This window comes from Lagopus muta, chromosome 6 (assembly GCF_023343835.1).
Source record: "Lagopus muta isolate bLagMut1 chromosome 6, bLagMut1 primary, whole genome shotgun sequence".
Taxonomy (NCBI): Eukaryota; Metazoa; Chordata; class Aves; order Galliformes; family Phasianidae; genus Lagopus; species Lagopus muta.
In genome coordinates this window covers 52,211,300-52,226,568 of record NC_064438.1, presented here as the reverse complement: position 1 = coordinate 52,226,568, position 15,269 = coordinate 52,211,300, and the positions used below count along the sequence as shown (strand labels likewise).

At 44.2% G+C, this 15,269-nt stretch overlaps 1 long non-coding RNA gene across 1 annotated transcript; it reads right to left on the bottom strand.

The window, feature by feature from the left end:
• Nucleotides 1-713: 713 nt before the first annotated feature.
• LOC125695566 (uncharacterized) lies at nt 714-14,863 on the bottom strand. Its single transcript, XR_007377992.1, has 4 exons — nt 14,832-14,863; nt 6,735-6,839; nt 3,770-4,929; nt 714-3,541 (listed from the first exon to the last, which is right to left on the bottom strand). It is a non-coding gene; the product is annotated as an uncharacterized LOC125695566 (long non-coding RNA).
• Nucleotides 14,864-15,269: the final 406 nt, after the last annotated feature.

The window sequence follows — 15,269 nt, the reverse complement described above, 5'->3', positions numbered from 1 at the left end:
CACTGCTTGGAGTTCCATTGACAGAGATATCTCCAGAGGTAACTCCAGGGAGCTTATAAGCAGTAGGGGGTACTGAGTTTTTACATAGTCTGATAGTGATAGGACAAAGGGGAATGGCTTTAAACTAAAAGAGGGGAAATCTAGGTTAGATGTTACGAGGAAATTCTTTAAAATTCTTTACTCCAAGGGCAGTGAGGCCCTGGCAGTGCTGCCCAGAGACCTGTGGGTGCCCCATCCTTGGAGGTGCCCGAGGCCATGGATGATGGGGCCCTGGACAGCCTGAGCTGATGGAGGAAAATCCTGACCATGGAAACAGAGTTGGAACTGGATGATCTTTTAAGTCCCATCCAACCTAGGCCATTCTATGATTTGATGATCACCCCTGCCAGAGACACTGAGAACCCTTGCACAGGGGGGAGATGGATGCTGCATGAGAATCTGCCTCTGCTAAAGCTATCAGGCTATGTCTGCATGAGCACTGTGTCATTTTGGCTGTGCAGAGGAGAGAAGAGCATTCCAGCTTGCCGTCCAGTGCTCCACTGCCTTGCTTGAACTTAGTTTATAGGAAAATGTATGGTTATTTCTATTCATCAAAATAAACTGCATTATACACGTCTCTAACAGTACTCATAAAACATCAGAACTCCAATTCGTAAGAGCATGATTACCCTTTTATTCTTCCATTTGTATTTCTTTCCTCCTGCTTTCATCCTTCACTCCTCAAAGCTTGCTTCATTGAGACTGTAGCAAAAACAACTAGTGGCACATTCTAGCTAAACAATGACTGCAGAAAACATCCAGAATATGAACACTGTCAAAATACAAGTAAAGGAAAGTAGGACAAAAGCCAGATGGGCTGGGCTTCTCACTTATGCCTGGCTTTAAAGTGGCTGAGGGTGGGAATCATACACAGAAAACCATAGTACAGCCTTCTGCAGCACCTGCTCTGCCATGAGATCAGCCTTTTGGGAGGCCCCCACCACATGTGAGTCTCTCAGCAGACATCAGCATCCTTCCTCACACCACCTGAGCTGCATCCTGCATCCCACGAGCGATAATCTCCAATATTCTAAATGCTCTGCCATGCGGAATGACTCAATCTGTGGCTACCTGGTGTTGTTGGACAAGAAAATATACCCTGCTACAGTCCTCCAGTACCTCTCCTCTTCACTGCAGTCAGACCTCCATCCTCTCCCAACATCCATGACATGGCTCTTCTTTGGCATCCTTACACACTTGGTTCCTCCCATCTGGTAAAGGCCAAAAGCAGATCCAAACTGACACAGCGCTGCTATCAGAACTCAGCCAGGAACCTGAGGGGCTGCTGCTTCCTGCATTTATTGATATTCATACGTTTTCTCAAGGAACACAGGTGAAATGCTGCTGTTCCACTAAGGTGTAGCCACTCATCTGGAGCTGATGCAGCCTGCAGTGCGTGTTACAGCCCTCCCTGGCTGTCACAAATGGCAGCAGGATACTCCATCTCCTATTCTCTTTCCCCTCAAGCCTGCCTGTCAGTCATTTTTCAGACAGCACATTTGGGCCAGCTCAGAAAGCAACCCAAGAGGAACAGAAGCAGGCAGTGTGCAATTTAGCACACGGTCAGTCCTTTCTCTTGAAGCTGTTTGGTTCAGAGTTGAACAACAAATACCTACAACACCTTATTCTATCACAAAGTACTGTCCCAGCTCCTGTTTTCTTCTCTGTCACATACAGTGACAGGTGTGTGACGGAGATGGGCTGTGACACCAGTCATGTTCCAGTTTCTGCCCTTAGAGCTATCTGTTGTCCACAGGGAGAAGCTTGGTGAATCCATTTAAGGTGTTTGTGCATAGTTTCTGAATCAAGAGCGAGCATTGTCTCTAAGTACAACCTAATGAAGGGAGCTTAAAAAGCCCCCGGATATGCAATGCAGATGGCAACATTCTCCCTTTCAGCACAAGGAGCTTGGAGCTCAATGAGCAAAAATCAATGCGGTGCCATTACTGCCAGCAGAGCTCTCCCAGCTGATGTGGCCCTCTCTTTAAATGCTGCACGAGTACAGAATCCCTGTGAAAAGGGACGGACCATCCTTGAAGGCTGCCATCGCAGCCCTTACTCATCCTGGGCTCAGGCTGTCACTGTGAGTAATAATGAATGAACAAAATTATAGCTCATGGTAACAGTACATATTTATGGGAATTGGTTTTATTTTGGTCAATATTTCAATTAGACTTCTGCCTGCTGGAGGGAATGCAGATCAGGGAGGGGCTGGGCTGATGCAGCAGAAGAAAGGAACACTGCCAGGCGCTGACTGATGTTTTATTGGGCTGTAATACTAGAAGCTTTTGCTTGCAAGAATCAAATGTTAGATCTCTCTCCCAGGGATTTATTTTGCTAGTACCTATGGGAACCAGCTGGGCTGGCTGCCTGGAGAAAAAGACAAAGCAAGCTAGTCGGGAAGTTTATGGTGATTTAAGATAGATGCTGATTAGTGATTCACATTTGTGTGAATAATAAAATAAATACAGGGAACAGTTGCTAGTGTATCTCTCTATTGCTTCCCAAGAATAGAAGAGCTGCTGTGTGCTGTGTGTTAAGGTTGGGAATTTTCCCACTGCAGCAGACCTATTTTATTGCAAAGAAGAAAGCAATACCCTGGAGAGGTAAAGATGTACAGTGTTGTCAATGTTAGAAATTCTCCGCCAAGGACGTTTATGTTAGGGAATTGATTGGGAGAAAAAAAAAAGCAACATTTTCTCTGAAACATAAACAAGAAATACTCTCTTGGGGGCGAATGACGTGCTGCAAAGATTTGGAACAAGGTCCCGCAGGCACACTCCAGTGGTGGCATTGCTGCAAGAGCTTAACACTTAAAACCTAGCCCTAGAGGGACTGAACTGGTGCAATTTGCTAGCTAGCTACAGCCCACAGCATTGCTGCTGGCCTGGGCCAAAACATGAGCAGCTTCTCATTATCTCTTTTCCCTGCTGGAAATTAGTCAATTATGGACAAATTCTGAGAAGAAAAAAAAATTATTGTTTGCAGGACATTATTGTCAGTCTTTTGAAATGCGCTGTCTGCTTTAGGTGAATGACAGTACTATGATTTGACACCTTAAGTTTTATTTCCTGCCTTTAGAGCAGAATGGGCCATTTTTTAACAGACTTCAAAAGATCATTGTGCTGCAGAATTAAATGCTTTGCCTCAGGAAACAGCATCAGAGACTCCACATTTCTCAGGTTGCTTCGTGAAATTCAGAAGTTAGGAAGAGAGACCTGCAGGTTTTTAGCCTGGCATGAAGAAAAAGCTCATTTCTGTGAGAAGCAGAGGAGAAGCTCTGGAGCCAGGCAGACTGCAGGTGGAAAAGACCTCCTTTGTTGCTGGTGGTTCCTTTTCTGGTGGAGCTCATAGACATTCAGACATCGGCACTGGGGGACTGGAGCCACTTCCCAGAGGGGAGCTTTCACAAAAAAAAATGCTGAGTCTCACCTGGAGCTTCTTTTTCTCCAGGCCAGAGGTACCCTGCCATTTAGGCTGGGCCATGACAGGTCCAGCTGATCTAAAGAATTATAAAATCATCAGAGAATCGTTAAGATTTGGAAAAACAAAACAAAACAAAAACAAAACCAACAAAATACTAAGATGGTGGAGTCCAACCAGCAACCCATCGTCCCCACTAACCATGTCCCTCAGTGCCTCCAGGGACAGTGACTCCACCACCTCCCTGGGCAGCCTGTGCCAGCGCATTATCACTCTTTCTGAGAAGAAATTTTTCCTCATATCCTACCTGAGCCTCCCTGGTGCAACTCAAGACCAGCACCATTAGCTTTTTTGAAGCCAGGCTGCATTTCCTCCCAACCGCTTTTATAGGTCTGTACATTTTCTTTAATAACAGATCTTGCTATGCTTTGTTTTTGTCCAGTCTCTCCTCTGATTTGCAATTGTATTTCTTGATATCTTCTTTCCTTTCCAGTTATGACTTTTGATGTCTTCTTCTGCATTGCTTTCTCTTTTTATTTCTGCCCACACCAACTCTTCTTTTTTTCTTCATGTTTTTACCTTGCTTTGCTCGCAGCAGAATTTACTGATCATGAGGCAAGGATTTTTCCAAGCCTGGGATTTTGTTGCCTGATCAGAGCAGACTCTGTGTGGAGGGATAAACCGTAGTGGAAAATAGCTGCAGTATTCTAGCTCTGTTCACACAGCTCTTAAAATAGAAACAAAGGACCCTTTGTATGCTACAGTTCAGATATTTGTCTGATGCCATGCTAGAAAGACAACTGACTCATGAGCCTAGTTGTATTTAGCTGGCTAGAGATGCCACCATGCTGAACAGTCTGCCCTCCCCCTTGACGGGTGGATATTGTTCTTGTACCAGAAATAGAACAAACCAGATGTCCTCATCTTAACCTCCCCGTACACATTATCAGCTTAGGGCATTGGTGATGACAGGTTTGCTCTCAAAATCTGCTCTGCAAATTGAGGCAAGGACCTGCATTTTTTCCTGCTGCAAAGGCTGTGACTCAGGTCGAGGGATGCAGAGGGCACCAAGGAGTCTGCCAGTTTGATTCCCATCTGCATAGAGCTGTCTACGCTCTAAACAGAAGCAAGATGGCAGGGCAGGGTGGAAATGTATTTTAAACACAATTTGGGTTTTGGGATGATGATTGAATTTCTCATTAAACCCCCACATGTCCAGCACTGTAGTTGCAAGAATGAAATTGCAAGCTGTTGTTGACAGTGTCTGCAGATAATGCCTACAGGAACTGGTCCACAGGGTGACATGAGCAGGTTTCCTGGCCTTGACTGGGAGCAGATGAAGGGCAGCGCATGGTCCTGCAGCCGTCCTTCAGACAGTTGCTGCATGAGACAGGGTGTCTCCATCTGCATTTCCACAGCTGTGAATCCAGTCACTTCCACCAGCACTGAATTCTCTCTGCAATCATACTACAAATAATTAAAAAAGAGAGATTAATTTGGGTCACAGAAGATAAGCAGCACCAAGCTAAGATTTAATTTAAGCTGCATAAGAAATAAGACTTTTGGTCTGAATATGAGTGTGCCAGATAAATGGCTTTTGACTTTTCAAGGGAGATGGACAGGCGGCTGAAACCACGACCACTGATTCATCTCATCAGTGTTGTGCACGAGCCCTGATGAGTCTGTCTGTCCTGCAGATGCTCACAATACACACAGGGTTCATTTCAAGCACAGGGAACAAATCAGCATCACCCCACTATCGGACACCAGGCTGGCGAGCTGTTCTCTCACCTGGATCAGCCCATGCCCTGTGGCCATGGACACGGGGATGCAGGGACATGGTGCCTTGTGCAGAAAGGAGGGCAGGAGGGTCTCCGCCACAGTTTAGCTGGCTGTTGATGAGCCATCTGGAGCTAATGACTTCCCCAGACTACTGCTGCGGATTGGATTTGAATTTCTTACCCTGAGGTGAAAGGCTCCTTCACTTATTAGGCTATTAATTGTCCAAACCGCCAGTCCGGTTCTTAAGTGGCAATTAATGAGAAGCCAGAGCTGGAGCTTATAACAGGGAGGAGCTTTACAAGAGAAGATTAATAAAAACAGCAAAGGAAAGGGCTCTGAGGTCATGAGATCTGGGCCTTTCATGCACCCAGGCTGCTGCCATCAGCTCTGACAAAGAGCAGACTCAGGGCAGAAAGTCCCACAGGGCCTTTGCTTTAGCCCAGGATGTTTCTTTCCTGTCTTGAGCAGCAATTTTCAACAAAGGGCTGCACTTCTGTATTTCAGTTCTGCATTTCCAACCAAAGGCATCGCAAAGCTTGGGTTGCCTCTGCCACGGGGAGTCCATCAAGGTAACCACAGGGAAGAATTCCACCATAGTGTGCTTCACCACAAGACTCAGATCTTCAAAATCATGTGAAAAGGCACATTATTTATGGGTGAAAAGATCCCAGTGCTCAGGTTGCTTCCCTATAAATTATGTCTCTTTGCCATTCATCAGATCTCCATGCAGAAAGTGGGCTCCTCATTTACAGTGCGCACAGCAGACGTGAACACCAAACAGCAGGAGGAATGGACTGAAACAGGTTATCAGCGACCTGCCCAGAGACACGCTGAAGATTTATTATGCAATCCTGTGCTTTGTCATTCAGTGAAACACTCAAGAAACAGCTGCTATCTGCTCTTGGGAGAGACTGCTAAGGTGCTGTGCCTGCTGGAGACACAGGCACACGTTCAGGTGGCATTCAATGCAACTACAGATGTTTTAGAGATAGGGAAAAAGTATGTTCCAATACATTGTGTTAATGGAGGTTCTGCAGCTTATTGAGACAGCAGTCATCATTTTCAGCTCATCTTCTTATTACATTTGTCTTTAAGCATCAAAAGAAAGCTGTTAGAGCCACAGGAATAATTAACATGCAGAGCTATCTCATGTACTAACCTGCACAGATCTCCGCATTTTTTACTTCTGTCTTGTTACAGATATCACACTGCAACCCTCTTGCCTCTAGATCCAAACAGGACAAAGATCCTCAGAGATTTGGTCCCCACTGGGGCAGCTTTTGAGAGAGCCCTTTCTCAGAGGTGTGATCAGTGGTCACAAACACCTCCTGTTTGCCTAAGGCTTTATTCAAAGCTTCCTGACCTCAGAGGAAAGGTTCACACTTGCTCACAGCCATCCTGCATGGACACAGCCCCTTCCCTTGGCTAGCTTCACAGATGATCATTTTTAATATGGGGGGGGGGGAAGCTGCCACAGAGATGAGATGTACCTGCCACAGTTAGGAAGCAGCGTGGCTCACCATACAACAGTAAAGATGCTCAGCAGCTCTTCTCAGCATTAGCCAAGGCTCATTCATCGCTGTTTCCTAAAGTGCCTGGGAAAACATAACAGTAATGTAAAAGAAAGAGATTGTCCTTCAGATTTTCTCAGGTTGGCAGAGCTATTGAGCTTAGACTAATAAACCTATTAGGTGGCATAACTGTTATAAGTGTGCAGAAGTGTCAGGTCTCCATTATTATGATTACACAGCAGCTACAGACAGGGCACAGCCATCTGTAGCATTAGTGGGAATACTTTCCCATTCTTTGCATAAATTAGGAGAAACATTATTTCGTAAACTGCTGCTTATACAAGTTTTGGCAGAGGATCAAAGTTCAAAAAAAAAAGTTTTCATTCTTAAAGAGAGTGAATTGAAAAGTAAGGGTTAAGGCAAAAATACCCAACAAAACAGCAACAAAAAAAAACAACCTTGCAGTCATTGTTCAGGTTACAGGGGAAAATATATTGTAATTTCCATGGAAATGAAGAGAATCCCTGGAGTTAATTATAGCAGTGCTTTCCCATAGTTGGAGTGATGCTGCATGTGTCAGCACTTCTTGAATGCACTGTTCCTTTCAGGCCCCACAAATGGTGCCACTCTGGGTGCCAAGGCACAAACAGTTGCAAGTTTTAAGGGGAAATCATTCTTAAAATTGTAATTGTGGAATGAAATGAAAACCAAAATGTTGACCACTTCAGTGCTGTTTTTTTTTCCTTGTTTACATTCAAAAACATCTGCACAGGAAAACATGTCCGCTAGCAAATTGAAAATAGTGCCATTAGCACATGACAGAACTTGTTTTATTTGTTAGTGGATGTCTCATGTACACGATGAGACATGAGCAACAACGCACATCTTTGGCCTTTGTCCAGCAAAACCCTTAAGGATATGCTTCACTTTAAGGATCTTAAGCATTCTTCACTTTAAGTGAATAAATCTACTCATGCGCTTGAAACAGAGAAAATGGAGAGACATGGAAACCGGTGTCACGGGGCTGGGGAAATCCAACAAGAGGCTGCAGCTGGAAAGGAGCACCCAGTATGGATACAATTAGCCAATAATGTATTTGAACTGGATTATGCTATCATTAACATGTCCTCCAATTCTGAAATTAAACATTTCAACATTTAAACTAGTATAGAACAGGACACTTTATGGCTTGTTCTCCCCCACGTGCTTACACAAGAAAAACAAGGAAAATAAGCACAGTAAATTTCTACCAAAAGAACTCTGTAAACTCTACTCATTCATTCTTTTCCAGGTGCATAAAGTCATCAGTGAGGAGATATGAATAAGCACAAATAATTCCCCATGGCCTTCATAATAAGTCCTAACCAGCTAACTCCTCACTTCTGGAGTGCAGCCCTAACCAGGACAATGGAAGTTGAATAAGTGGGAGCCAGCTCTGATAGCAGCTAATGGTTGAAGACTCTTTCTGTTTGCCATTCACAGACAACACGCCTAAATTTAGCCACCTCTCACACATGGCTGTCTGGTTCAAAAGCAGATACTGGATAGTATGCCCCTTATTGAAAGTCTCCTTGTCCTCACATTTACAGCCCACCCAAACCTGTGTGATCATGGTAAAGGGACACGGAAAGGGATGTAAGAACAATATCTGAGAACCATCAGTCTGCAGTCAACAGACTCTTGGTGCAATCACTGTGACAGATGATTCTAAGCGTAGGCACTTGGATTTGGAGATATCTGGCATTTTTTCCATCTCCATGCCATCCTCTCAATCTGTTTGCACCGTTGTCACCTGCTAGGTTTTCTCTCCAGCTCTCCTGGACAAAAACCACCACCTCCTGCAGTGAGCATAAAATACAGGAAAAATGTTTCTGGAGCTGACTTATTCCAGATCATATGTTGGAGGCTGGATAGTTGGTTCAGTTTCCACCCATTTGTGCTGCTAATACAGCACAGAGAACAAACAAAGCTGCCCAAATGAAGCTGTCAAAGAGTCCCCATGACACAGGAGCTTTCTTAGGTGACAAGAAGCTGGCACAGCCTCCTTTCTACAAGCCTACAAAATTTAGTATAATGAACAAGCCAGGAAGAGGATAAGGCAGGCTGTGCAACATGATGCAACGTCCTTGACAGTGGCAACAGTTGGAGGCAGGAAAATGAACACATTGCCCCACTGGAGGTACTTGACTTGCTGACGCCTGTCCCTGTGGGCACAGCAGAGCGCAGGCATTTAGGCAGCTGCCTGAATCCTAAATCTTAAGCTACCTTAAATCTCCTTCTGACACAACACTGCTTTTCCTCAGACAAAGAGGTGACAAAAGAAGTCTGGTGTGACACTCCCCCACTAGAACTCCCTTAGTCTACATTTTGCAGATCTCCTGTTTGGTTTGGTATGTACTGGGAGCAGACAGGAGCTGTCCTCAACCCCTCTTGCCCCATACTCTGCTGAGCTGAGAAGGATCCCAAGACAAAGCTGGAAACCAGATAACCCGAACCCAGAAGAGAACCATCTCCCCATCTCAGGTGCAGCAAAGTTTCCCCTCCCCCCCCCCCCCCCCCCCCCCCCCCCTTGTTTGCAGGATCTGTTTTACCCACTGTTACTGCCTTCTCTCCACTCCTCCCTCCATTCAGCAGCTGCCAAGGGCATTTTCTATGCAGCTTGGCCCTTGACGTTTTGCCCTAAGCGAGCAGCCAGGACTCCAGCTGCCTAACTCCACTGCAGCTGGATGCTTACAGAGAGCTTCACATTCCCAACCCAGAGATAAGCCAAGACAGCATTGCTGAAAATACTCTCAAACTCAGGCTCGTATCTGGGTCACATAGCTGCCAAAACCACCCCCATTCTTTTGAAACAGCTATTGAATTTGCTTCTAGAAGGAAAAAGACAGTAACATGCCAAGTGACACTAATTGTTAGGCAGCGCTGAGCAAGTATAATGCACTCCTGCAAATTATCTGGGAACACTTTTCCCACTTTGCTGTGCATTTGGAGGGAGGAATGGGGAAGCTGATCAAGGTGAGTCTATGAAAACCTGTGAGAAGGTGCAGCTCTAGGAGAAGAACATTTTAATGGAAAAAGGTGACCTGTGAGTTGGATATTTGTGGGCAAAATATTAGTAACTGCTTCTTATTCTGAGGGACAAAATCCCTCAACATCACCAAAAACATCATCAACCTGAATGTGAACGTCATCAACTTATCACAGGCAGAAGCCAAGCTTTTGTCTGAACCATTTTCAGCACTGATTAGGAAGGTGGAGATGGCACTGAGAGAAAGCAAGTTCCTACTTTGGAAAATATAATAGAACACAGAAGATTCAACAGTGACATTTCTTTAAGCACACAACCATACATTTAAGATTTTTTTCACCATCATCAGTTCAGAAAAGAGATACCAACCTACCAAAAAGTGTTTGAATCATCTCTGGGATTGGGTTAACACGGTGGATTTGTGAAAGATGGTTTACCATGCTGCTGAGTCCAGTATTACCAAGGCCCAACAGAAAAGTCCTGTCAGATGGATGATTTACTCTAACTTCAAACTATTTACTCTAATTTCAGACTAGCAAATTGAAAGCCAGCAGATTTTCTTTCTGTCTCCTTCATCAAAATTCTAAGACAAGTCATGTAACACCTGCATCTGCTCCTCTTTCCCAAATTAAGCAGTACAATATTCAGCCAGGAGGAATTGAGGTGACTATTCAGGAAAAGAACTGTTCAACTTAAATAAGGATGACAAAACTTGGTGATTAATTTGTCTCTGTTTCTCCAGTTGGAAAAGAAAGAGGGAAAGATAGTGGCAGTGTAATTATACTTTGCTGCACCAAAAGAGCCCTTCATCCTGAATTCATGGGAGCTTTTGAGATGCTTGGAGATTACCAGTTAATAGATGCTTCATAAATACAGGCAGAACAATCTAAAGGCAGATACACAGATACAGCAGCTAGAGTGGTGCGCTCAGCTTGTTTGCACTCCTCTGTGCTTCTTAGACTTTTCTTTTTCAGGAAGCTTTATGTATGAATAGTAGTGGCCATAGAACGTGGAACTAACACACCTAGATGCTGTTTTAAGCCCACTGAAGTCAGCAGAAAAATTGAGTGCTGTGAGGCTTCAGTTTTACCTTATGCTTACTTTGGCCTTTCACCTAATGCTTTTCTTTAGACAAGACTCATTTAAAGATAAGATTTATAGGGCCTTCTGTTCCTTGCAGAAGGGAGTCGCCTATGACAATCACTCTCCTGTCCTTATGGGTAGAAGCAGTCTTGAGGGTTGGGGGCGACCGCTTCGCCTGAGGCAACCTCACGGGTGAACCTGTCTCCGCACTCTCACTCGTCCCCCCCTCAACTTCCAGGGCCTCAAACCTGTTACGCAGAGGCACCTGGGGAGCCGGGGATGGTCGGGATGGGGGATGCCCCCTCCGCCGAGCAGGTACCCGTTTCCACTCCTCCTCCCTTCTCAAACTGCTGTCAGGGGGAAGAGAGGACAGGGGGCTCGCTGAAACGCTGTCAGCTGGCTGGTTCCCCTTTACCAGGTGTTTGTAAGGTGGCAGGGGCTGACGTGCTCCGTGAGGAGCCTCGTCTGTGTGCCGAGTACCTGAGGTTGAGAGGGACTGACACCACCAGTCAATCTCCCTCTCACACTCTTTTATAGTCCTCAGCCTCTCCACTTCCTCCTTCAGGCTAATCACAAGGCTGAGCAAGTCATTCAATTGCTCGCACCTTGTACAAGTGCTGCCTCCTTCCTGTGGCATTGCAAAGGCCAGGCTGTGGCACTCCTCACAGCCAGTAACCTGCACACTAGCATCTCGTGATGTTATCTCTGAGTCGCCACACACTTCATACCATTGTTCTCCTCTCTATGCATGCACCAGACCTCAGTCTGGCTCTGGACCGTCTTCTTGGCTACTGTCTTTCTGCTGCGCGTGCTTGGGACCTCTGCATGGCTCTTCACAGTTTTTGTGTTTGAAGCCTTCTGCCGGGGTGCACCCATGGCTACCAGCAGGCTCACTAACTCAACAAGAAAGTCCTATAGGGGTGCAAGTGATCAGCCCTGCCCTGCTGCCCAGTACCCTCACACTATTGCCGGGTTCACTAAGTGCCCTGGCACTTACCACCAATAGCAATAACAAGACTCCTTGCAGGGGAGTGCAGACAGGGGTACCTTACAAAAGCACCACCTTAAGGCAGCCTGGGAGAGAGCTGTACTACCTCCTCTGCTGTGCCTCAGGTCCTCTCGAGGGCTTTTTGTAACGGCGATCGAAGATTTAAGGCCAGGTTAGATGGGCAGTCTGATCTGGTGGGTGGCAAGCTTACGTACAGTAGGAGGTTGGAACTGGATGATGTTTAAGTCCTTTCCAATCCATTCCATTCTATGATAAAGGGTACAAGTCTCCCTGACCCCTAACAAAAAAAAAAAACCAAAAAAACAAAAACAAGAAGGAAGCAGACTTCAAGATAAACATTCAATAATACATGATGTAGAATAATTTGGTGTCTTTGGTGTCCCCCCCATCACATCTGTTTCTGGTACTGGTAACTGGAGGATGCTCCTGAAGGGGCAATGGCAGCAGAGCAGCTTTATTGCTCAATAGACAATACAGTGACACTGTTTCATTCAACAGTTAGCCATCTCCAATCCAGTTGCTTTCATGCCTTAAAGCACATTCTGATTTTCAGTGCTTTTAACTAGTGAAGTAATATTCTCCACTGTTTGGGTAGTTCAACCATTCGTATGCACTCTGATAGCATGTGGAAAAAAGAGGAAATAAAGAAAATAGAAACAGTACTGGCATAGCTACAGATGTTTACAGTTGCAGATGTAATCAAGGAAATGTTGAGTTCACATTCTGCACCTAACCCTTGCAAAAACATAAAAAGAAAAATGACTGATCTGGAAATACAGACCCAGAGAGCATGGAAAAGAAACACAGGACATCACCAGAGAGCTGGCAGATGTGAATTTTCACACTTGTGAGGTTCACCACAGTAACTTCCCATCTCTAGAGGTGGTGTTGGCTTTGTTTCACAGTTTTGCTTTGAAGTACAGAACAGAATACTGAACACCACTGTCAAATTCGTGTGACACTTGAGCACAAAACAATTTTATTGCTGGATAAGCCTGACAGATGATGATTTGGCCTGGGCAATTTAACAAGGGCATAAGAGATTGGAATCACTAGAAAATGATTTTATGGCCAACAGGCTAGAAGCAGCTGTGTTTGGTGTTTATATCTTTTTTCTCCTGTCTGAGCTGTGGGTCATTATAAATATATGACAAAAAATACTCCAGGACTTTGAAGACCTGAGATATGTTGCTACTCAGCAGCACTTTTTGTACATAAATTTAGGAGACCGTCCCACAAGAGGTCTCAGATCTGTTACTTCCCACCTCTCACCACATGATCTTTCTGGAGCAGAGGTACAACCCAGTCTCCTACATCAATCCATAGAAACCTGCTCCCATTCAAGCAGGCCAATGTTTATTTTTGTTTGATTTCATTTTGTCTTTTCACAGATCTCATCCTCCTTCAGCCTGCTTTTGCTGTTTCTTTGAAAAATTATTATTTTTTCTGTTGCTTCAGCAAATACTACTTGAAGCATGTTCAAAGCTGAGCATGTGTTAAGAGTATTTTGCTGAATCAGGAATTCATTGCATAGCAATATCCCATAGTGTGTGCACAGATGGAGGACTTGGATAGGGAACACTCAGTTACAGTAACAGGCAAAATGCAAAAAATTAACCTTTTTCTTTTGGGCAACAGACTCCTTATTTAATGTATTTGCTACTTTGCTGCCAGCTAAATACATTTGTCATGACAAAAGCCAGCATGTATATCACATTGTAAGGGTAGCTTATTTCCCAGTATTTTTTGGATATTAGAATGGGTGGGAAAATAAAAAAGCAGCAGTTTACAATGCTGAAGATGTAACAGTCTTGTCAGGATGATGAGCACAGTGCATACAGAAAAATCCCTGTGAGGGTGTCCACATCATGGAGAGATCAAAACAAGAAAGCTAGTGGAGAGAATGAGTCAGAAAGCTTTATCTCAAGCACAGACAACCTTTTCCTTACTAAGAAAAAAAGGATTGGGATATATTTTTTGTACAATAAATTAAAAAACAAAACTGCAAAGAACACCAACAACATGAGCTATTCAATAATAACATGAAAATAACAAGGGTCAGCTTCCATCAAGCTAGTAAGTTTCCTTTCACCCACTCTCTCACTGCAGATCATGCATACTGGAATGCAGCTTGCCTCACATCAGTATAGGAGTAATGACAGATACTTAGACATCCTCCAAGTGCAATATTGTGGTGATCAGCTCAAGCACAGCTGCTATATGGGCAAGGATCAGGATTTCACAGGAGAGTGAAATCAGATTCAGCTCTGCAAATGAGTCTATTGAGGAATCTTGTTGTCTATCATTCATAAGATATGATGAAAAACCTCAAAGTGGGGTCAGAAAAGACCTCCAGGGGTACTTAATTCTTAGAAATTCCAATAGATATAGGAGACACAATTCCACCAAGATACTTAAAATATACCTAGTTTGGCTCTACCCGAAGAGAAAATGTTTTATGACAATAATTTACAGACACCTACCTTGATAAACATGAGGCAGCCTTTAGGCATTGCACGTTAGCAGCTACTAGCTGGAAACTGAAACTGTACCAGGTCATGCTCTAATGAAACAAATCTTAAATAGCCGGCTAATTAACTGGTCAAATAACTCATCTAGGGATATGACATAACTTGTTAAATTAGATATATAAAATCTTAAATCACATGCCTTTCAACATCACATAATTACTAAGGGTTTTAAGTATAGCTCTCTTGTCTTGGTTTGGAAGGTGGTAAGCTTAGATCATCAGAATGGTCCCTTTGGCTACAATAATGAATGGTCCTGAACTAGCATGGTATGAGTGTTAGAAAGTTTTGGTCTTTTTTTTTTTTTTTTCCACATTAGCACAAACTATACAGGCAGCACGTACAGCAAAAGAAGGTGGCGACAGTGCCTTCTAGGGGTACACAAACCCTGCAGAGCAGTAGCAGGATTAAAATAATAATAGACTCACCCCTTCCAACAACAGCTCAAAAGGAATGCAACCCCCATCCAGACAGATGTCGCTCCCTTGGCTGCCAACCCTTAAATGAGGGTGAGGAGGGGTGGATCCTGGCTCCACCTTTTCCAATCACTCAGGTGCCTTGCTTGCACCTGAGCTCTCCAGGCTAGTTGTGCCTTCTTATCTGGTGCTCTCTTCAGTTCAGACTGTGACCTGAAATTGTAGTGCACAGATATACGAGGCCTTCCTGATATCCACAAAAAGCAGTATTTTTGTGTGCTAGATTTGTGGTTTGAATGTAGATCCTGATACATGATAAAAAGTAAGGATTTTTTTCTATGGAGCTGACTCTTCTTTGAAGACCAATATGCTTTCAGATGTACATCTTCATATATTTTTGTGCTCTTCATAATTTATTAATGGTAATAACCTGGGTAAGCCCCAATCTTT